This window comes from Acartia tonsa, chromosome 3 (genome assembly GCF_053477335.1).
Source record: "Acartia tonsa isolate MP-2025a chromosome 3, ASM5347733v1, whole genome shotgun sequence".
Classification (NCBI taxonomy): Eukaryota; Metazoa; Arthropoda; class Copepoda; order Calanoida; family Acartiidae; genus Acartia; species Acartia tonsa.
The window spans coordinates 44,021,865-44,029,400 of record NC_137262.1 but is presented as its reverse complement, the minus strand read 5'-3'; the positions used below and the strand labels follow the sequence as shown (position 1 = coordinate 44,029,400).

Here is a 7,536-nt window from a genome sequence, read left to right as displayed (position 1 = left end):
CTTACTATGATAGCAAAGTTGTGGGATTTGAGTTGGGCATTTAGATAAGGAAGGGGGGGGGGGGGGTTGAGATACGAGGGCCTTTAAATTGGTTCTGTTCCATTGCATAAGAGGAGGGGGGGTGGAAGGGGTTACCGCAGCAATAGGGGAAATATTCTCTGATGACGGAGAACGAAAAGGGTAAAAGGAAAGGGACGTGGGGGAACCATCGGAGGTGAAAACTATTATAAGGAAGCGGAGAGGGGGAGAGGGGAAACGGAGGGGTGTATAAGGAGGTGATACACAGAGGTTGGATAGTTGGTTTACAACCATCGGAGTAGGCAAGCAGATCTCTGTGAGGAGACACATCGCTCTGTCTCTATAGTACTGAATAAAAATACACACTCATATTATTGGAACTGTCAATAATACACTTCTCTGCAAATAAACGCGCTAACTTGCAATTTGTTAAAAGTGGCCAATAATAATAATATAACCCGCAAGTGGACGTTTATATATCAAAATAGACATCAGTGCTTCATTAAAATATATAAAGGACCAGCAGAAGAAAAAAGTGAATTTGATATAAAAGTTTTTGGTATAAGAGAATATATATATCTAATATTGATAGTTTTGTGAGCTGAACTGGGGCTGAGCCTACAAGCCTGTGTCTGGCGACCCACACAATAGTTTTATAAACAAATATTGTCAAGACTTTTGTTTAGAACTAGACTCCATATTTTATACCTATCCTAAAGGCATAATATATCAAATATATTAGAAACATTCCAGGCAATTTATAGATCTTTAGACCATTTTATGATATAGTACAGCTTTGTATATATAGGGTAGTTATGAAGCTTGAAATAGGAGATAGATCTGAATATAATTCTTTTAACTGCTAAAAATTTTATGGATTGAAAAAGTTCTACCAAAGACAAATTCTACAAAGCGAATTATAATTCATTAAAGTTTAGCCTAATACTATTGTCAAACGTTTTACTAAGGTCGTACTGACACTTATTTTTAGAGATTATATTTTAAATTAATAGGACATTTATATCAGGCTTGTCATTTCTTCTCTTAGTATATTTTGAAAACTATCCCACAAATTAAATAATATTAAGATTAATAATAAGTTTGAAAATTATGTAATAAGATTTCTTCCCAGGATTAAGTTGGAATTAAAATTTTCTGTATAAGCAGGGAGATGGATTAACATATTTTGAAACAAAAAAATATGATAATGTTCAAATAATTAAATACAAATCGATAACTAACTTGTTATATACTATAAGCTTATAAAAAAATTAACCTTTCGGAATAATATGAAAAGTCTTCTTTATGACTGTTCTAACTGATATTATTGTAACTTTAGCTATTTTTATTTTATTGTTTAGCTGGTTTTATTCTATATTCCACCGCTTATCAAGATTATTATTACAGCTCTATTAAACATTGTTTCTAGTTGGTCAGTTCGTTCATCCAGTACGAGGGTAGGGTATGGGGTAAAGGAGGTGGATTGACGGTATCGACATTTTAGCCCGCTGCCAGTTCCACTTTATTAGAGTAATCAATTAGTTTATGTTTTATTCAGAGCTCAATTTTTTCATTGAATTTACAAAGCCCACCGTTCATTTTTTTAGTTTGTTTATTCATTGTTCATTTATATTGACAAATTTGTAAAAGATCACACAGCCATGTCTAAGCATGTGTGGAAATAAATGAAGGAACGTTTATAACTAATCTAAACTTTGAATTAGATTATAAAGTTGCCAAGCTTCGAATGCTATTGTATTATTAAATATTTTCATTTATACATTTAAATTTAGTTTTCCATAAAAATTATGATTTTGATATTTCAAGGACTTTATCAAAATCTTTTATATGAAGAATATATCACCTTGATTGAGAGTTTATTAATAGCGAAGCTACCTTACAATTCTGTCTTAACATTTGTACGTCACTCCATTAAAGTAACAAATATGTTATTTTGAAGCTATATTTACATGCAAAAAAATTATTTTTCTATTTCTACCTTTATTTTTTTATCCTCTTTTAGTCTGCTTATTATTATTCCTGGGCTGTTTTTAAATCTGTATCTTCAGAAATATTAAGTTTTTTATTCGACTTAAAAAATATTAATTTGATTATTGAACATGGAATATTTATTTTCGATCAGAAATTTTGCAAGTTGTAATGTTGTTTTAATTGATTTTCTAAAATACTTTTTCAATTTTTACTTAATAATCCTGTCTGTCCGTCAATCTGTCAGTCAGTCCTTAACGTTACGTGAGAAATATGATTTTCTCAGCTGTTAATCATAAAAGACAGCTGATTTTTTTTTGAAGACTACCTATACAATTAAGCATCTATTATGTAATTTACTTTGTCCTTCGGGTTGTCAGGCATGCTGCAATATAAATTATTTTGTGCTTTGCCAATTATGTCATCCTTGCTTTAATATATAGAGAGATATGGAACTCGAAATAAAAATTATTTGTTTGTAAAAATAAAGGAGTATCTGTACTCAAGAATTTAAAAAAATTATATAAAACAGGGCAACATCCATAAAAGCACTGAAACGGTAAGACAAACGGACAATAACACTTGTATAGTGTCATAACTGAATAATCAGAATATAAATGTATAAGAGTCGAAGCAAAATTGTAAGAAAATTTGTTGAAAAAACTGCTTGATACAGAATAATGTTTATGGACATACTTACATTTTTAGGACTTGAATATAGAGTTGCTTCGCTTATAACGTTATACTTTGTTGTTCCAGGAATCAATATACCAAAAATCAGATCAATCGGATAATTAGATCACATAAAAATTAGTTGTTAAAAAAGTAAAAAAAATCAACATGTTCAAAATAGACGTACGGACATTCTGGTAATGATTATAGAGTTGCTACGCTTTCTAAATCGTAACTAACTACTAAAAGAATCACCATGTAAATTATGCAAACCAATGAAATCGATAGGATAATTCTAACATGCCTAAATTGACAGACGGACGGACTGACTGACATACCCTAATTATAGAAAAGCTTTGCTTTTAAAAATCTGCTCAACCCTACTTCATGATAATGTAAACCCTATCTAAACGTTTTCGTCCTACATGAAAATATTTTCAACAAAATTTATGTTTTACAATATTTGTTTCGTGCCAGTTAAATTTCTCTTTAAACAGGATTTTAGTTTTCATCTAGAAAATAAATTTTAAATATTTTTATGTAAAATAATTGAGGATTTTAATCAAAATTTTATATTCTTCTTCTCATTCATCTTTCTCTTTGAGAATGAATGAGCTTTTATTAAATGAAATTGTCCTTTTCAGAAGAAATTAAATTTTTATATGAAAATCTGAAATACAAAATATTTTAAAACTAAGATTTTAATAAATTCTAGGTAAAGTAATATACCTTTGAATAAAACATTTTCCCCTCACTTCGAACTGATGAAATGTACTTTAGGATTTTAAAAAAGTGATTGTTTTAAGTCATTAATATTTTTATGTTTTTTTTATAATTTGTTTTATTTATGATAATTCTAAGTCCATATATAAAACAAAGGTTACTTGTTTACAGGACGTTATACTCTTATATTTAGCCTTGTTTCTAAATATAACACTTAGTTTTATGGGATTACATCATAAATAGTTTTCCTTTCCATCCAAATATTACATGATTAAACTGAGGATTAGCTTGTCCTCTTTCATTACTAGGTATATTTCTAGAGTATGTTACGAATTTGTTTATTAAGCATAAAAAAAATAAACCAAAAAGTCCAAAGCCTTTAGATTTAAGGGATTACAATTTTATATGGTTATTTTGTTTTGGTTATACTTGGTGTATAAACCTCTTTCTCAAACACACACATGCATATAATATGTAAATTTTGATTTTCTACATATGTTTTCTGGTGAAACCTCTAAAAATTTTGGGGTTTCTCTGAATAATACCACATTCAACACTGAGCAGGGTTGCCTAATTTCAAATACAAACTAAACAGATAATCAAAATATTTTATCTTAACCCATAGCATATAACACTCATTATTTGTTAAATACTTTTAAATTGAAAAGAGTAAATGAACAATCAGCTGTCAATAAATTAAAAACAATTATATAAAACACACCATGCTTTTTCAATATATTTTAGATATAATTTATTTGCACATTATATTATTCAAATAAATTTTCACTTTTTTTAGGATGAATTACTTGATTTGCATTTGTTATTACAATAAAGTAGAGAACCATGTTTAAGATAAATTTAGTGTATTTTTACCTCATAGATTACTATAGATAAAAAATCAGGTAGATAATTTGTATGGAACTAGACTTTAAAGATGTTTTATTTTTTATGTTTTCTTGTAAATAATTGTTGTGTTATAAGTCTAACTATTTTTCTTCCATCAAAATACATTTCTGAGCTGTTTTGATATTCTTTTGTATTCTATGCTCTAACCTCGTATAGATGGTATAAATATACATAGATATATATGGTTAAGAAATATATTCCTAAGATTTACATACAACAGATTAGCACACAACTCCGGCTGCCAAACCTGGGATCATTTATACCACTTATGCACAGTTATCTTACACATCCTGAAAAATGATTTTTTTCCCGAAGATTATGGAGAGAAACTCTTGGAAAAATGCAACATAGATTAAGAAAAAAAAAGACAAAGAAAAAATATCATTAGCTGTACTAAGCTTATACTAAGCAATTTTTAAAAAAATCTTTGATTTTTATATGTACATTGCCTAGAGAATTTTATTTACTTTCATTATTAAATTTTGTTGGAATAATGTTTTTGGTCTAAAGATATATTTTAGCAAATTAATTCTTGCTTTTTAAAAAAATTTGATAGTACTATAGAAATTATATAGTTTTTGCTGTATTAAAACTATATTCTTTCAAAATTAAATGTTATTTGACTTAAAAAGATTTTAACAGGATATAAATTAGGCATTTAGTTTGGTAAAAATATTTGAGTTACTGGGAACTAATTCAATATTTCAAATACTTTCAAATTATTTTTGATGCAGTTAAAGTTCATGCATTACTATACAGGACCACACCTAGTCTCAACTAAAGGTTAGATTTTAGAATGTTTTTGAGGGATTTAATAACCACTTAGAAATGTCTAGATTTTACCTATCATAGTGAAACGTTTTCTCTTTGATGAATTTTGCATTTTTTGTGAAAGTGTAAAATCGTTTACATGAAGTTCCAATTCTCTAAAAGTACTATGTACATAGCCAGATAATCTATTTATCTATATAACTTATGTTTTAAAAACTCCTATAATTCTTCTAAAAACTCTTAAAAATAACTAACTTTTGATCCAATTCTAGTGTGGTTTAGAGCAAATAGAAAGGGAAAGGGAAAAGTTTTGGCTGGCAGAAATAGATCTGCAAAACAACAAATAGAGACCAGCTTTGGGTATTATCTAAGAGAAGATTATATCATTAGGATAAAAATATTGTATTAATTGAGAAAAACGTATTATTTTCTTTGAATAGATAAAATAATTGGAAAAAGATTTGCAATTTTTTAGATATATTTTTCTTACCATGAAGTTATTTTCTTTCTATGTTTTTTGGAAGGAAATACAACAGTATTCGCATTGAAAAAAACCCATTAATAATGCAATATAAATTAAAAGTTGAATTGAAAAAAGGATAAAAAGGTGTTTTGTTGCAAACCATAAAGTTTTCATATCAGAACTGTCATCAGTGGAAAGTAAAAGTTATTGATCAGGTTTTATTTTTATGTTCTCACCAGTATAAAGCAGGGATAAGGCATCAGCTATAAAATCACTGAATTTAGCAAATAAATAAACAGATTGTAAGGCATAAAAGTGGTACACATATTTGATTTATAAAATACTTCTTTTTTTATATAAATTTTCAAGTTATTAAAGTTAATCATTTTGTAAAACTACTTTTCTAAGCTAACATACAATATACTTAATACCTGTAAAATGATTTGAAAAGAGGTGGGACCAAAATAAGGAAATAAAATGACAGGGTAACAATTGTTTGATAAGTTTGACACCTTTTGAAATTGAAAGTATTCTTCAACTATCTGGTCCTGTCATAGTACACAAAACATTGAAAATTACGTCAATAAACTTTTTTTCAATTCAATTTAATTTTAAGTTATGCGTTAATATTAAAAAGTAAAAAAAAAATATGTGGAAATTGTATTGAAGCTTGAATATTAAAGTTTCATTTGTCGAAAGCGTTTGATTTGTATCAACCTAATGCTAAATTGTATCCTTTTTTATTCTTATTCTATACAAGAATATTGGGAAGGAAATAAATTTATTCAAACTTTTGGGGCAAATAATATTTGAGAGTTGGCATGCCTATGGTCTGGAGAACCATTATTCTGTATTCCATAGTTCCCCCACCATCTCTCCTTCCCCCCCATACCATCCTATCCGAATCATTTAACATTAGACCAATAATTCTCTTTCTGCTGTTCTTATTCTTATAGTTTCTCAGCATTACACTTTTTTTTCCATTTCTCGCATGTAGATCAGGGATCTAAAGGAATAAGGCAATAATTGCCGATTCATTGTTGTTCATCCGCACTGTTAATACACAAAATATCTCATATATAGATTGCAATTAGTGGTTTAAACGTTGGCACACTAAACTAAACTAAAACCAACCAATCAAAATTCAATAATTGTCCCCAAAGTTGTTAAGAAAACTTTGGTGACTAGTGTAATAAACAGCCCAATGTTCCCTCCCTTCTTGGCTGTGTATGCTTTTTATTAATTGTTATATGCTATTTTGAGAAAGTTTTATAGTTTACTTTTAGAAAACAAGGAGTAACATTTTCATAATCTTTCAAACTATAACACAAATATCAATAATTTGCAGTGTAAGTGATTATACATATATGTATACCTATCCCACACTATATACAAATATACACTAATTTGAGTTACTCTTAGTGGGTATACAAATTATATTGATATTTATTTAAATGGTTTCATTTAAAGTTGATTGCTCTTTTATTTGACTTTTAAAATTAAAGCAAAGTTTATCTAAAAAATATATCAAAGTTTGATTTTCAATTACCATCCAATTTGTGATAATTCGGTTATAATTCTATATTTCTATACTTGAGATGGAGAAAGAAAAATATTTGCCCTCACTTTTAAAGGGTATATGGGAAAATGTAAGAAAAAGGTGTATGGATAGGTGGATTAGATCTTTTTAGAGTCATTTATATTAATCGATTAAAATTATTTGTCCTTTTATTATCGTAATATTAATTCAAATGTTAATTAAGTATTCTTAATGAAAATTACTGACATTCTACTTTTGGTTCATACAAGTCCTTGTTAAGTGTATTGCCAAGCCCCTTTTCCAAAGATCGTTAAACTAGAGTATATTGGAAATCTTTCAAGCATCCTGTTATATTTTTAATCACAGCTAAAGGAATAATTAAATTAGCAAATGCTAAGCTACAAGCTCAGGGGTAAGCAATATGTTTTTAGCATCTCGGGAAACGACGAAGCTT

General features: G+C 28.1%; 1 protein-coding gene across 1 annotated transcript in view; it reads left to right on the top strand.

The window, feature by feature from the left end:
- Positions 1-292: 292 nt before the first annotated feature.
- Positions 293-7,536, top strand: part of LOC145314290 (uncharacterized) — a 128,124-nt gene continuing 120,880 nt past the window's right edge. Inside the window, exon 1 of the mRNA XM_080154145.1 lies at positions 293-771. The gene's annotated coding sequence lies outside the window, so the exon portion shown is untranslated. The remainder of the gene's footprint in view (positions 772-7,536) is intronic.